This window comes from Talpa europaea, assembly GCF_964194135.1.
Source record: "Talpa europaea genome assembly, chromosome: X".
Taxonomy (NCBI): domain Eukaryota; kingdom Metazoa; phylum Chordata; class Mammalia; order Eulipotyphla; family Talpidae; genus Talpa; species Talpa europaea.
In genome coordinates, this window is record NC_140081.1 from 50,911,247 (window position 1) to 50,928,432 (window position 17,186).

Genomic DNA, 17,186 nt, shown 5'->3' on the forward strand with positions numbered 1-17,186 from the left:
TTTAATAGTGTCAGCAAACATGGAGTCACATGCAAAAAATATCAAACTAGATCTTTAGACAAAAATAGACAAAAATTAACTCAAAATTGATTAAAAATTTGGATACAACACCTGAAACCATAAAAATACTTAAGACAAAACGTAGGGGATACACTACCAGACATAAACCATAGAGATGTATTTGGGGACACAACTCCATTGGCAAGGGAAACAAACAAAAGATTAAACAAGGGTGGCACAAGGGGTTAAGCACAGCACTGTGAAGCTATCTGCAGCTTCTGCAGCATGAGTTCGATCACCAGCCAGCCAGGGAACTACCCACATGACGCAGCAGACCTTTCCTGACTCACCTGCTTCTCCCCTCAGCAGTGTATTTCAGTCAGTCTGACTGTTCTGCTCCCCACACTGTCTCTGGAGAATCCTCTCACCCTCCACAACTCTGGCCTGTACCCCAGTTCTTGTATGCATAAATAATCTTTAAAAAAAAACACCAAATGGGACTACACCGAACTAAAAAGCATTTGCACCTCAAAAGAAACCATCATAAAAACAAAAAGGCAAGCTATGCACTGGGAGAAGATATCTGCATATCACACATCTGACAAGGGGTAATTTTCCAAAATATATAAACTCTACAACATAAAAACAATTTAATCAAACAATGGGATTAAGAGTGATGAGGGAACAAAATGGACTATAGTGGAGGACTGTGGGTACTTTGGTGGTTGGTATGGCATGGTAACAACACCTGAAGGGAGGTTCCCATACCTCTCAATCACAAACATTGTAAACCAATGTCACCTCATTAAAATAAAACACAACAAAATGGGCAAAAGGCCTTCTCCAAAGAAGACATTCAGATGGACTACAGTAACATGCAAAATCATTCAACATTACTTATTATAAAGGAAAATGCACATAGAAACCACAATGAGATATCACTTTACCCCAAAGAGAACAGTCTACAATAAAAAGAAAGGAAACAACAAATGTTGGCAACGATGTAGAGAAAAAGGAATGCTCACCAAATTTTTGCTATAATTTGGTACAGTATCTATAGAAAATGGTATGGAGGTTCCTCAAAAAAGTTAAAATGGACATACTGTGTGATCCAGCAATACCACTGGTAGGTATTTTACCAGCTAATACAAAAAGATGTATGCATTCCTATGTTCATAGCACTATCCACAACAGCCAAGTCAAGGAACCAACCTTAGTACCAGATGAAAGACAACTGGATAAAGAAATTACAGAATGGACTACTACTCAGGTATTAAAGAAAGACAAACTAATGCCATTTGCAACATAATGGATAGATCTTCAGGTGATTGTGTTATGTGAAATATGAATGACCAAATAGCACAAACTGGCAAATGACAGCAAAAATAAATTTTAGAATTTTAGAATCACATTACTAGAGGGTACAGGGGAGAGAAAGGAGGGAATAGGGGAAATAAACGGATACGAATATTGGCGTGGAAGTTGTGGTGGAGGGTGAATGAATTATGTAAACACATGGAGATGTTAAAATGTATCCCCCCCAAGGTTGTACAGATATATAAACAATTAATAAAAATATGAGGGATTAAAATTAGGCAACAATAATAAAAGTTAAAAAATTTGACATATGGAGAGCAGGGGTAGGATCTGCTATCAAGGGGAACTGCGGGCACTGGGAGACCACAGCCCCTGTGCCATCGTTGGAAGACAGAGACCCAAATCCCCTTCTGGAACTGGGTTAATACAGAGGGAGTGGATCTTCAGGGACAGCAACCATCAACATATCCACAGCATCAATACCCTTGTGGAGTTTATGTACAACAGTGCTGAACTTGGTCTGACCACCAGTTCCCGACATCCCAGGAAGAGCAACCCGAAGACATGCCCACCAGTAGCAGTGACAGTGTCCCAAATCATAGAACAAAGTGGAAAACAAACAACAAGGAGAAGGTAAAATACAAATAGCCAAGTAAGCTCTCAGGGGAAGGAGACATCACAAAAAGAAAATCAGTCCCCAGAACTCAACAACAATGACATGGAAGAACTTCTCTGCCTGCCAGATAGAGAACTGTAAATCATCATGACCCAAAAAATAAAGAAGACAAAAATTCAAAGAATGATATGAGAAAATAATTAATGAACTGAAGAATGAAATTGAGTTCCTAAAGAAGGAAATAAAAGAAATGCAGGAGATTAGAAGATTAACAGAGGAGCTAAAGAACTCTGAAAAAAGCAATGAAAACATAATTGATGGAAAGGAACAAATCAGTACTCTCAGAGATACTGAAATAAAAAGAACCAAAAAAAGAAAAGGAAAGAGAAGAGAAGTACAAAGGAAAAAGAATGAAGAAACACTTTGACAACTATCTGACTTCCCGAGGAAAGGAAATATAAGAGTAATAGCAATCCCAGAAGGAGAGGAGAGAGACATAGGAATAGAGAAAATATTCAAAGAGATAATTGAAGAGAACTTCCAAGCATGAAGGAGATGAAAATAGACATACAAGAAGCGACAAGAACACCAAATAACCACAATGAAAGGAAAACTCAGCAAGACACATAAAGCAATGTTTTCAAGAGTCCAAGACAAGGAAAAAAATTATAAAGCTAACAAGGGGGAAGAACAGATAACCTACAAAGGAAAACCAATCAGGCTGACATCAGACTTCTCTGAATAAACACTATGGGCAAGAAGAGAATGGAGAGACATATTCAACAAATTATAAGACAACAAATGTCAACCAAGAATACTTTACCCTGCAAAGCTCTCCTTCCTCTATGAAGAAAAAAAAGGACCTTCTCAGACTTACAGAAACTCCAGAAAATCATTACAATTAAACCCCCACTCCAAAAAATACTAGAAGAAGTCCTAAAGCCAAAACCAACAGAGGAATGAATAAGACCAGAATAAGGCAAGGAATAAAACCACAAAAAGAAAAATAAAATGGCAAATACAGATACCAACATATCAATATAAACTCTTAATGTAAATGGATTAAGTTCATCATTAAAAAAACAGAGTAGCAGGCTGGATTAAAAAACAAAATCCAAACTTCTGCTGTATCCAGGAAACACATTTAAATACAAAAGATAAACACAGACTGAAAGTAAAAGGTTGGAAAACAATCCTACAAGCAAATGGACCAAAAAAGAAGGCAGGAACAACTATACTTATATCAGATGAAATATATTTCAAACTAAAAAAGATAAAAAGAAACATACATGGACACTACATTATGTTTAAGGGGACAATACATCGGCAAGAGATAACACTCATCAACATATACTCACCAAATGAAGTAGCACCAAAATATATCAAAAATTATTACCACCTCTGAAAACAGAGAAAATACATATATAATAGGAGACCTCAACATCCCACTCTCACCAATGGACAGATCAATGAGACAAAAAATAAACAGACAATAGAGCCCTAAATAAAGACCTATACTTCACGGGCTGAACAGACATCTATAGGACACTGTACCCAAAATAATCCGAGTACACATTTTTCTCAACTGCACATGGATCATTCTCCAGAATCAATCACATATAGAGCCACAAGACAAAAATCAACAAACACATTAACATCAAAATCATTCCAACTATCTTCTCGGCTCATAAGGGCATCAAACTAGAAATCAAACATGAAAAGAAAGCAAGGAACCCTCTCACTTCATCAAGATTGAAATCCACACTAAAGGAAGACTGTTGTATTAAAGAGGAGATCAAAGAAGAAATTAAAAGATACTTTGAGTTGAAGGACAATGAGGACACCACTTTCCAGAATTTAGGGACACAGTAAAAGCAATAAGAAGAAAGTATATAGCAATACACGCTCACATCAAGAAACAAGAAAGAACTCAAAGAAACAACCTAATCTCCCATCGCAAAGAATTAGAAAAATAACAAAACAAAAACAAAAACAAAAACAAAACCCAACCCAGAACCAGTAGAAAGAAATAATAAAAATCAAACAAATAAACAAAATGAAATTAAAAAAAAATCCAAAAGATAAATGAAGATAAAAGATGGTTCTTTGAAAAAGTAAACAAAATACACAAATCTCTAGCCAGACTCACAAAAAAAAAAAAAAAAAACAGGATGAAACACAAATAGGATCATAAACAAAAGAGGAGAAACTACAACAGATTCATTAGAAATCAAAAGCGTAATCAGATTATGAACATTTATATGCAAACAAGTTCAACAATCTAGAAGAGATGGACAAATTCCTAGAACATAATCATCTAAGCCTAGATAAAGAAATAGAACACCTAAACAGACCAATTACAAGCAGTGAAATTGAAAAAAGTATTCAAAACACTCCCCCGAAACAAAAGCCAAGGACCAGATGACTTCACAAATGAATTCTACCAAACATTCAAAAATGGACTAGTGCCTATCCTACACAAACTCTTTCAAAAAATTGAGAAGGAAGGAATACTACCAAAAATGTTTCATGAAGCCAACATTACACTAACACCAAAACCAAACAAAGACAACACAAAAAAAGAAAATTATAGGCCAATGTCCCAAATGAACAATGATGCAAAAATCCTCACCAACAGAATCCAACAATGCATCAAAAAGATAATATACCCCAATCAAGTGGGATTTATTCCAGGATGGTTCCACATCTGAAAACCAATTAATGTAATCCAACACATCAACAAAAAGAAAAATTTTATGATCATATCAATAGATGCTGAGAAAACATTTGACAAAGTTCAACATCCATAATGATGAAGGCCCTTGAAATTCTCGGGATAGAAGGAACATACCTTAAAATGATGACAAAGCCATATATGACAAACCCACAGCAATATTATTCTCAATGGTGAAAAGTTGAAAGCCTTTCCTTTATGATCAGGAACAAGACAAGGATGTCCACTCTCGCCACTGCTTTTCAATATAATACTGGAATTCCTAGCCAGAGCAATAAGACAAGAGAAAGATATACAAGGAATCCAAATAGGGAAAGAAGAAGGAACACTATCACTATTCGCAGATGACAGAATAATATACATAGAGAACCCTAAAAACTCCACAGAAAAACTAATCAAAACAATCAACCAGTTTAGTAAAGTAGCAGGATACAAAATCGACACACAAAATCAGTAGCCTTCCTCTATACAATCAATCTGAAGAGGAAGAAATCAAGAATACCATCCCTTTTATAATTGAAACAAAAGAATCAAATACTTGGGAATAAACCAAACTAAAGAGGTAAAGGACCTATACAAAGAAAACTATAAAACATTGTTAAAAGAAATAGAAGACACAAAGAAATGGAAAGACACCCCCTGCTCATGGATTGGTAGCATTAACATAATCAAAATGGCCATCCTACCAAAAGCAATTTACAGATTCAATATTATTCCAATAAAAATCTCAATGACATTCCTCAAAGAAATAGAACAAATATTGATGAAATTCATATGAAGCCACACAAATCCTCAAATAGCCAAGCTCTCCTGACTAAAACAAAGGAAAATGGAAGTATCACACTCCCAGACGTCAAAATATACTACAAAGCCATAATAATTAAAACAGTACGGTGCTGGAACAAAAACAAACACACAGACCAATGGAACCAAATAGAAAGCCCAGAAATAAAGTCATATATACGGACAACTAATCTTTCACAAAGGAGCAAAGAATATACAATGGAACAATGACAGTTTGCCCAATAAATGATGCTGGGAAAACTGGACCACCATTTAGCAAAAGAATGAAACTAGACCACTACCTCACACTGTGGCCTTTCTACTACTTGAAGCCTCTGCACCTGTGTGTGTATGGTCTCTCTATGCACCTGTGTGTGTGAAAGAATTGGATAAGGCACTCTGCATGACTGCCTTATGACAATGGCCCACATCACAAGGCAGCTGGGGATGCCTAGGTAGCTGTTTGACTGATTGCGTGGCCATGGTCTGAGATAGTTTGGGAGTAGCTCCAAAATTACACTAAGTACCTGCATGGGATGTCCTCCCTGTATATGTGTCCGGCATGTCCCTTCCTGTTCCCCATAAGTTGATTACCCTTTGTCTCCCCTGAACACTGCTCTTCCTGACATTGTCACATAATCAACCATGTATGTTCATTACTGCTAATAAACAGCTCGCTGAGTAGCAGAGTCTTGCCTTGCAAACCTTTTCAATGACTCATTCCTCAGCCTATCCCAGGAACATGCTGGCATATTTCCAAGCAACAAATGACACCATGCACAAAAATCAACTCAAAATGGATAAAAGAATTGAACATATGACCTGAAACCATAAAATACATAGAAGAAAATATAGGTAAAACACTACATGACATACATCTCAGTAACATCGTTAAAGATTCATCTCTCAAAGCAAAGAAAGTAAAGGAAAAGATAAACAGCTAGAATTACATCAAACTAAAAAGCAAAACAGACATTAACCAAAACAAAGAGACACCCTATTGATTGGGAGAAAATTTTTGCACTCCATACAGCCAATAAGGGACTGATCACAAAGATATACAAAGAACTCACATGACTCAACAAAAACAAAGTAAACAATCCAGTCAAAAAATGGGCAGAAGAACTTAACAGACACTTCTCCAAAGAGGAAATGCAAATGACCAAAGGCATATGAAAAAATGTTCAACATCCTTCATAATCAGGGAAATGCAGATCAAAATCACAATGAGATACCACCTTACACCAGTAAGAATGGCACATATAAAAAGAAAAAAAAAAACCAGCAATAACAAATGTTGGCAAGGATATGGTGAATAAAAGAACTCTCCTACACTGCTTTTGGGAATGCAAAATGATCCATCCGCTATGGAACTACTATAAATGGAACTATTATATGACCCAGCAAGTCCACGCCTAGGAATCTACCTAAAGGACACAAAAACATTAATTCAAAAGGTTAAATGGTGCTGGGAAAACTGGGTCGCTACATGCAAAAGAATGAAGCTTGACCACTACCTCACACCATACACAAAAATCAACTCAAAATGGATTAAAGAACTAGACATAAGACCTGAAACCATAAAATATATAGAAGGAAACATAGGCGAAATACTACGTGATTTGCACATCAAAGACATCTTTACAGACACATCACCCAAAGCAGTGATAGTGAAGGCAAAGATAAACAGCTGGGACTACATCAAATTAAAGAGCTTCTGCACAGCAAAAGAGTCAATAACAAAAACAAAGAGAAACCCCACCAACTGGGAGAACATTTTTGCACCCAACACTAATGATAAAGGACTGATCACAAAAATCTGCAAAGAGCTGATGAGACTCAACAACAACAAAGAAAATAATCCAGTCAAAAAATGGGCAGAAGAGCTAAAAAGAAACTTCTCTGAAAAGAAATGCAAATGGCCAACAGGCATATGAAAAAATGTTCAACATCACTTGTCATCAGGGAAATGCAAATCAAAACTACCATGAGATACCATCTCACACCAGTGAGAATGGCACATATTAAAAAAACTAGCAACAACAAATGTTGGCGAGGGTGTGGAGAAAAAGGAACTCTTCTGCACTGTTGGTGGGAGTGCAAACTGGTCCAACCACTGTGGAGAGCTGTGTGGAGATTTCTGGACCTACTAAACATAGAGCTTCCATATGATCCAGCAATTCCACTCCTAGGTATTTACCCAAAGGACACAGAAACATCAATTCCAAAGAACACCTGCACCCCTATGTTTATAGCAGCACTGTTTACAATAGCTAAGCTTTGGAAACAACCCAAATGCCCAAAAATAGATGACTGGATCAAGAAGATGTGGTCCATATATACCATGGAATATTACTCAGCATTCAAAAAAGATAAACACATGCAATTTGCAGCAACATGGATGACGCTGGAAGGGATCATGCTCAGCGAAATAAGCCAAAAAGAAAAAGAAAAATACCGGATGGTCTCACTCATAGCAGGAATCTAGAAAACTTAAATAAGGGACCAGGAAAATGAATAACTATAAGAAAGTGAAAATCAAAATCAACAAAAAACTATGAACCAGAGACACTTTTAGGGGGGCGGGGGCGGGGGCGGGAAGGGAGGGATTGGGGTCAGAATGGGGGGCTGCAATTGTATGGGGAATATAAAAATAAAATTTATTATTTAAAAAAAAAAAGGATATCTCCACCCCTATGTTTATTGCAGCACTATTTACAATAGGTAAGCTATGGATACAACTCAAATGCCCAAAAATAGATGACTAGATCAAGAAGATGTGTTATATATACACACAATGGAATACTAATCAGCAATCAAAAAAAGATAAACTCACGCCATTCACAGCAACATGGACGGAGCTAGTAGAGATTAAGTGCAATGAAATAAGTCAAAAGGAAAAAGAAAAATATCGGATGGTTTCACTTATAGGAGGAATATAGGGGAACCTAATAAGGGATGGGGGAAAAATAATAACAATAAAAAACACAACAAAACAAAATAAACAGACAACTATAAATCAGAGACGATCCGCAGAGGAGGGGGAGGGAGAGGGATCAAGATGAGAGCGGGAAGAGCACAAGGGACTATGGTGATGGTGCATGGGTGAATTGGTGGTGTAAATTCTATGGTTCTACACCTGAGAAAAGAAAGCAAACATTGTATAAAAATGAACAATGATGTAATTTTTTAAAAAGATTTCACATATATCGCTGTCAGTTATAATAGACTTTCTTCCTCATTCAACATTTAAAAGCTGGTTTTGTGTGTGTGTGTGTGTGTATACATATATATTCTATTTGCATAGCAAAATGTGCTTATTTTAACCATGCAGTAATTTTATGTCCTACAGATAAATTCACCATAGATTTCCATCCAACAGATACTGAATAGCAAAGGTACTTTCAAAAGGTATTTCCTCTACATTTCTTAAAAGGATCCCTTGACTAGTATCCTTTAACACTGTCAAGAAAATATAATTAAGATTCATTTTGCTCATGAACCTTGTTTTTAATTAAAACCTGTAAATAATCAGGTTTCCCATTTTATTAATAAGTTAAACCCTATTGGGTAAAAACCAAAGACAAAGAATGCAATTTTCCATTTGCCCCAAAAAAGTATTTACTAAGTACCTACTATGCCAAAAAGTATCCTATGGTCTAACCACAATTATAAACATGTGTTCCTATTTCACAACAATTACATACATGTGTTATGTGTATGGTGTGTCTGTATATGTATATGTAAATAAAAGATTGTGACTTTATGAGTGAAACAGTGATCAGACCTGTCAACTTTTGGACAGTGAGATAAAAAATTTTACCCAAGACTTACAATGATACTAAAATACCAATGGATTATGTGCTTATGGACATTTTTATATTTTATATGTAATTTCCATTCCAATTCTTTAACATAAGACTATTTTATATCCCTTCTACGCAAAATTCATATCATGACAGCTTAGAGTCATAACAAAAAGACAAGTTGACAAAACATTTCTGCCTTTTAGCAAACTTTTAAATTGAATACATTAGTTTAAAAGATGCTTTTGACATGCTTGTTACTTACCCATATCTTTCCTTATTTTGAAAACCTAGAATTTCCTAGCTGAAAATTTGGTCCTGGCTACAAAAGTCAATGTATTTATTTATGGTTTTTATTTCTTTCCAGTGGGAAAAATGGCATATATGTCTGACAAAAAAAGAACTTTGAGATAGACGACTGGATGAAAAAAAGGCTGAAGTCACCTTTGCATTGTGTTCACTTGAATAGAAGTGTTAAAAGCTAACATACTAATTATAAATGAATAGAAAATGGTAAGAATATTTTGAAAAGCATTTCAACATAGTCACATTTCTTGGATAATCAAAGGAACAAACTTTACTACTACTTCTGTGAATCCAGAACTTCAAACTAATAGGTTAGTAGTTAAATATACAGCCTTTCTAGTCAGACATACTGAGTTTAACCACTTATCATTTACTAGAATATTAAATTTTACTATTTACTAGACTATTCACTTAGGGCAAGTAATTAAACTCCTGTGCCCCAGTTTCTTTATCTTTAAAAATAGGAATAACTAGAGTAATCTATTGCATAGGGTTGTTTAGTAAATGAGTTAATATAAGAAAAACAACACTTAGAACAGTGCCTGCCACACAGTAATTAAGCCTACTGAGTCCCTAATATTACCACCCAAAATCTTATAGCAAATTATATCTATCTCAACTAGGGGCATATTTTATGCGTTTGATCCTTTTCTATAACATAATTTCTTGTAATAGCCTCAACATATAATGGTAATAATGATCATAGTAGTAGATATCCAAAAATAAAGCACACTGACTGCTAGTTAAAAAAGTATAAAATTAGAAACAAAGCATATGAAAAAATACTCAATCTTACTAGCAGCCAGAAAAATACAAATTAGAAAAAAATGACAATTTCTTTTACCCATTAAAGATGGGGAAATGTTAACACAGCACTACAGATATAAAGTAAAATGAGCATTTTCCATTTATTAATGGAAGCAGTAGCAGAACATAGAATGTGACTAATAACAGTAAAATATAGTGATAATAGAAAAACATATTTAAGCCAAGATTATACTTAAACATGGTAACATATACAAACTACGCAGATCTACGTTAAATATATGTCAATAAGAAAGGATCCTAGAAACAAGGAAATGGGATGGAGGGATGAGAAAGATAAAAAGTGTCAGTATGTACCTAGCACTGATACATTATAGGCACATGAGAAAATACATTACTAGAATATCACTCTCTATGGAAAAGAACGAGGGAAGATTCAGAATTGGCAATTATTAATCTGCCAGTTCAGCAAGTATTTACTATAGATATGCTGTAGGGCCAGCTCTGTGCTAGACACACAATGTGCAAAAAATGGATAATAGTGAGTTTGCCTTCAATGAATACAGATTTTAACAGAGACAGAAGCAATTACCATGTAACATGAAGCACACTCTGGGAGCAAAAGCTATGGCGTCCACAGATTCCCATTTTTTTTATACACATTATCTAATCTATAATCAAATCACATTGGTTCAATTTTCAAAATATATGAAGCATTTAATTACTTTGCAGCATCTCCCTTGCTACCACTCTGGTCCAAACACTATCAACCGTTGCCTGAGTTATTGAAATAGCATCCAAATTGCTATCCCCCACATCCCTCCCTTGCTCCCTCTACTCTGGTTTAACACAGTCTCCTGAGTGATTTCTTTAAGTCAGATAACATCACTCCTCTTTCACAAACCTTGGAGTAAAACTCATCTCAGTCAAATGACGGCCTGCAAGGCCCTATAAATCTATCTTAACTCATGTCGCCTTTCCACATTCCCCCTCCCCCTTCACTTACATGCTTCAGCCATATATGAATTCTTAATGTTCTTTGTATATGTTAATTATGTTGTAATCTCACTGCATTTTCACTTGCTGTTTTCTCTGCTTGGTAATGTTCTTCCTCCAGATAGCTGCATGGCCCATGCCCTTTCAAGTGTCTCTTAAATGTTACCTCATCAGTGAAGCCTGACCATTCTACATACTGTTCTAAAATATTCTATTGTCTTTATACTATTTCATTATTTCTCCACTAGGTTTTTTGGTTTTTAACAATGCACTTACTTGTTTGCTTCTTATTGTTCTTCCCTGACAAGAATGTAACATTTAAGAGTTTAGGGGCATTTCCTCTTTTGTTAAGTACTTTATCCTAGATTGTGTCTTTATACATGTTAGGTAACCTATCTTTACAAAATGAAATGGAGATCTTAGTCTTATTTGGGGAAGAGTGAGAGAACCCTTCATTCCTTTAGTAATCCACATCCAAGAAACTAATATTCTGTGTAAGGGTTTTACTGGGGGGAAAAAAAGTAGGTGTATTTGTATGCCACTAATATATATGAGGCATTATATTGAACAAAGAGCTAATATTACTTTTCAAGTACTGTAGTGATCTAAGAAAGCAATTTCTGTGTAAGGGTTTTACTGGGGGGAAAAAAGGTGTATTTGTATGCCACTAATATATATGAGGCATTATATTGAACAAAGAGCTAATATTACTTTTCAAGTACTGTAGTGATCTAAGAAAGCAATGTCCCTATTTTTTAAAAAAAATTTGCCTATGACTTGGTACAGGATATTACTAGCCCCCCCAAACATAAAAGAGATTTCATTTTATTTACAGTAAGTATAGTAATAAAAATTGTTAGCAATATAAATGCTCAGAAATGTAAAATTATAGCACTGTACACTTAAAAGTACTCAGGGTACCATAGGCAAAAAAAAAAAAGAAAAAGGCCACAGTATAGCCTCCTTTTGAAAAAAAAGTATCAATAAGAAAAGGCCTATATCTCAATAGCTATTAAAAGTGTGATGCTGGGCCTCCCTGGTGCAGGGGTTAAAGACACAGTGCTATCAAGCTATCGCCAGCCACTTTGACATGAGTTCGATCCCCAGCCAGACCTCTCCTGTCTCGCCCACTGCTCCACTCAGCAGTTTATTTCAGTAGATCCACCTGTTCTGCTCCCCATTCTGTCTCTGATGAATCCTTTCACCCCTCCCACACCCTTTTGGCTTACACCCAAGTTCTTGTGTGCATAAATATTTTTTTAAAAATGTTTGATACTGATCATGCAAATAACTACATGATTATCTGCAGAAAAGTGATTCCCTTTTTATTAGAAATACATTCACTAAATAAACAATTATCATTACTTAGAAAACAAAGAAATATACTACAAAATTATATTCTCAAATAGCAAAAGAGTTATACCCATAAAAATAATTTATTTTTCACGGGAATTTAACCCAAAGAAAATTTAAAGCATCATCTGCCATCAAGATACCCATTGTAGATTACCTGTAAGAGTGGAAAACTGAAAATAATAATCTAACTGTAAAATAGAAAAATAGTTAAGTAAATTATGATTTTATAGAACTGAAAGTGACAGATTATGTAGTAACATCAAAATGTTTATGAGGGGCCTCCCTGGTGGTGCAAGCGTTAAGTTGCAGCACTACGAAGCTATCCACAGCTTCTGCAGCACTAGTTCGATCCCCTGCCAGGGAGGTGACCCAAATGACACAGATGATCTCTCCCGTTTCACCCACTGCTCCCCTCAGCAGTGTGTTTCAGTAGATCTGCCTGTTCTGCTCCCCACCCTGTCTCTGGTGAATCACCCCACGCACCTCTGGCCTGCACCCCAGCTCTTGTATGAATAAATAAATCGTTAAAAAATGTTTATGAAATGATAATAAGTGAACAAAACTTAATTTCTGTGGAGAGAACTTCCATTATGACATCATGAAAAGCTCCAGGGATTTGCTTCCCAGAAAAACTGAATTTTTTTTTTTTTAATGGCGGAGATTGTTGCAGGGATTGTGAATATACTTAATACCACAGAACTGTACATTTAAAAATGGTCAATATGATAAAGACTTTTCCCCTTCCTTTCTCCTGTTCCCTTTGCCCCAATTTGGAATTTTTTATGCACTAAAAATTGATGGATAAGAGGAAAGTATGTTTAAAACATACCAAGGAACTATTTGAGATATCATGAAGTAGAAAGATTATACCAACTCCTTCCTAAATCATAGAAACACTTTACCCTTAATTTCCCTGACATTTAATTTTCTATATTTATTTAGTATCTGTATTGATCATTAGACATTAGCTCATTAAAAGAAAGAAAACTGTGTTTTACAGTATAGTCTTTGGTGGAGTACCTAGTAGGTACTTATCAAATACCTTTTTCTTAATGTCTATTTGTTTTCAATACAAATTTTTGTCTTACAGACTAAAAAAATTAGAGTTCCTAATTTTTCATCTATATCTCTAGTTTTTTTAAAAAATGTAGTTTTAACAAAAACAAACAGATGAATCTGAAAGATTTGGTGCAAGACAAACCAAAAACCCTTTATTTTAATCAACTTCCACTAGCAGCTGTGTGAATTTTTAATTGTGGTAAAAAATACAATAGAATTTATCATCTTAACTATTCTAAGTGTACAGTTCAGTAGTGCTAAAAATATTCATATTGCTGTACAACAAATCTCCAGAATTTCTTCATGTTGCAAAATAACTCCCCATTTCTTTTCCCCACAGTAAATGCCATTCTACTTTCTCTGTCTGTGAATTTGAGTACTTTAGATAGCTCATAAATAGAGTAACAGTGTCTTTTTTGTGCTATCTTACTTAGCATATTATCCACAAGGTTCATCTATTTCACAACATTTATCAAGATTTCTACTCCTTTTATAAGTTGACTTTGGGGGGGAGGGGTAAAAACAAAAAGGAAAAGAAGCACAAAGGTCTATGGTGGTGGACTATTGGTGATTTGGGGATGGGTGCACTAAGGTGGTGAAACCTGATGGGGGACATCCTAATGTTGCCTCAATAAAAATAAGATAAATTTATTCACAAAAAGACTCTCCCTTTAGGATACACGGTTCACTAGCCAGGGGTTTGCTTCTCTTTTATCATTATTTCAAAGCCTTTTTCTGGCAGGTTCTTTCAGGATCTAATCGGATATGTAGACATGGTGTTTTAGTCACTATGACATTTTACTTTATTGAAAACAGAATAAAGACTTGCTACTAGAACACAGATTGTGAAGATTTACTGCACACATCCACAAAAAACAGCTAGAAAAATATGAAATATGAAAAATGGTAACTCTAATTTTAATTTTCTGAGGAACTGCCATATAGTTTTCCATAGTGGTGGCATGAATATGTTTCCAGTCAGAGTAAAAGAGTTCTTTCTTATTTCTCCATATCCTTGCCAAACCTTGTTGTTTACTGAGGTTTTTGTTTTGTTTTGCTGTTACCCATCCTAATGAGTGTGAAACTATATCTCACTGAGGTTTTGATTTGCAATTCTCTAATGATTTGTGATGATAAGCATCATTTCATATGCTTGTTGGTCATTTATATATCATCTTTTGATGTGATATGTAAGGCATCAGGAGAAAACAAAAATGAAAACTAGTATCTCTTATGAATAAGGACACACAAATCCTGAACAAAATGCTAGCAAACCAATACCAGCAAAATATAAAGAGAGTTATATACCATGACAAGTAGGATTTATCCTAGGTGTGCAATGTTGATTTAACATTTGATAGTCAAAGTTATGTACCATATTATTAAGAGAATACAAAAAATTACATGTTATTTCAGTAGACACAGAGAAATCATTTGGCAATATTCAATACACATTCAGGATTTAAAAAAAAACTCAAGAAACTAGAAACAAAAGGGAACTTTCTCAACTCTATAAACACCATTTATGAAAAAACTACAGCTACACATACATAATGATGAAAGATCAGATCTTTCCCCCTAGGATTAATAAACATACAAGGATGTTTGCTCTTGTCACTTTCACGCTGTACTTGGTTCTAGCCAGAGAAATTGGATAACAAAAAGAAATTAAAGTAATTCATACTGGAAAAGAAGAAGTAAATTATCTCTCTTTGCAAATGACATGATCTTTTATATGGAAAGTCCTAAAAACAATTTCACTAAAACACTATTAGAACTAATAAATGAGTTAACATATAAAACTCAATTTAGTCTTTTGAGGAACCTGCACGCTTTTTTCTATAGGGCCTGGATCAGTAAACATTCCCACCAAGAGTGTAATAGGATTCCTTTTGCTCCACACCTTCACCAGCACTTGTTTGTGGCTTTTTGATATGGGCCATTCTCACAGGTATGAGGTGGTTATCTCACTGTGGTTTTGATGTACAGTTCCCTGACGATAAGTGATGATGAACATTTTTATATGTCTGGTGGCTACTGCATATCTTCTTTTAGAAGTGCCTATTTGGCTCTTCTGCACATTTTTTGATTGGATTGTTGGATTGTTTGTTTACTATGTGGAGGTGCTTTGGTGATGGGAACCACTCCTGAGGGGAGAAATCCTGTATTATGGGAAAATAAACAAGGATGTTTTAAAAAGCTAAAAAAAAAATAAAAACTAAAAATGAAACTGAATAACAAAAACTCAACATTTGTAATAAAAAATTCAGAAATGAAGACCACAATTCCATTTATAATTCCATCAAGAAGATTAAAATCAGGAACAAACAGATTAACCCAAGAAATGCAGAACAAATACACTAAAAACTATAAAACACTGGTGAAAAAAATTAAAGATCTAAATAAATGGTAAAGCATCCTGTGTTCATGGATGGGAAGACCTCCCAAAATGAGCTACAGATTCAAGGCAATCCCTAAAAGAATCCAAACTGACTTCTCTATAGAAAGTTACAAACTGATTCTAAAATTCACAAAAAATTGCAAGAGACTCAGAATAGCCAAAATGATCTTGAAGAAAAACAAAGTAGGAAGACTCATACTTTCCGAATTCCAAACTTACTTTCACAACAATGTTAATCAGGACAGCGTGTTACAGACTTCAGGACTGCCACACAGATCAAAGGAATAGAACTCAGAGTCAAGAAATAAATCTCTATCTCTAGAGTCAACTGATTTTCAACAAAGGTGCCAAGAACAGTCAATGGAGGGAAGACTATTTTTCAAGAAATACAACTAGGATAACTAGATAGCCACAGCAAAAGGCTAAAGTTGAACCTTTACCTCACACGATTTATTAAAACAATCAAAATAGATCAAAGACCTTAATGTAAGAGCTATAACTAATTCTTTGAAGCAAACATAGGGGTAAGTCTTCCTTAACTTGGATTTGGTAGTTTTTTTTTTTTTAAAGACTTTGTTATTTATCCTATAAGAACTGGGGTGTAGGACAGAGGTACAGGGGGTGAGAGGATTCACCAGAGACATAGTGGGGAGCAGAAAAGGCAGATTGACTGAAATACACTGCTGAGGGGAGCAGCAGGCAACACAGGAGAGGTCCGGTGCGCCATGTGGGTAAGGTCCCTGGCCTGGGATCCAACTCATGCTCCAGTGGCTGGCGATAGCTTGATAGTACTGAGACTTAACCCCTTGCACCACCAGGGAAGCCCTGGCAGTGGTTTTTTTAGATATGACATTAAAAGCACACGTAACAACAACAAAAAGAGAAATTGAATTTTATCAAAATGAGAACCTTTTGTACATTAAAGGATACTATCAAGATAGTGAAAAGATAACCCACAGAAAGAAAGTATTTGCAAATCCTTTATCTGATAAGGATCCAGTATACAGAAAATGTAAAAATGAAAATTCAAACTGGGCAAAGGATCCA

At 35.2% G+C, this 17,186-nt stretch overlaps 1 protein-coding gene across 1 annotated transcript in view; it reads right to left on the reverse strand.

The window, feature by feature from the left end:
- Positions 1-17,186, reverse strand: part of ATRX (ATRX chromatin remodeler) — a gene marked incomplete at both ends in the record, with an annotated part of 225,503 nt that overhangs the window by 52,889 nt on the left and 155,428 nt on the right.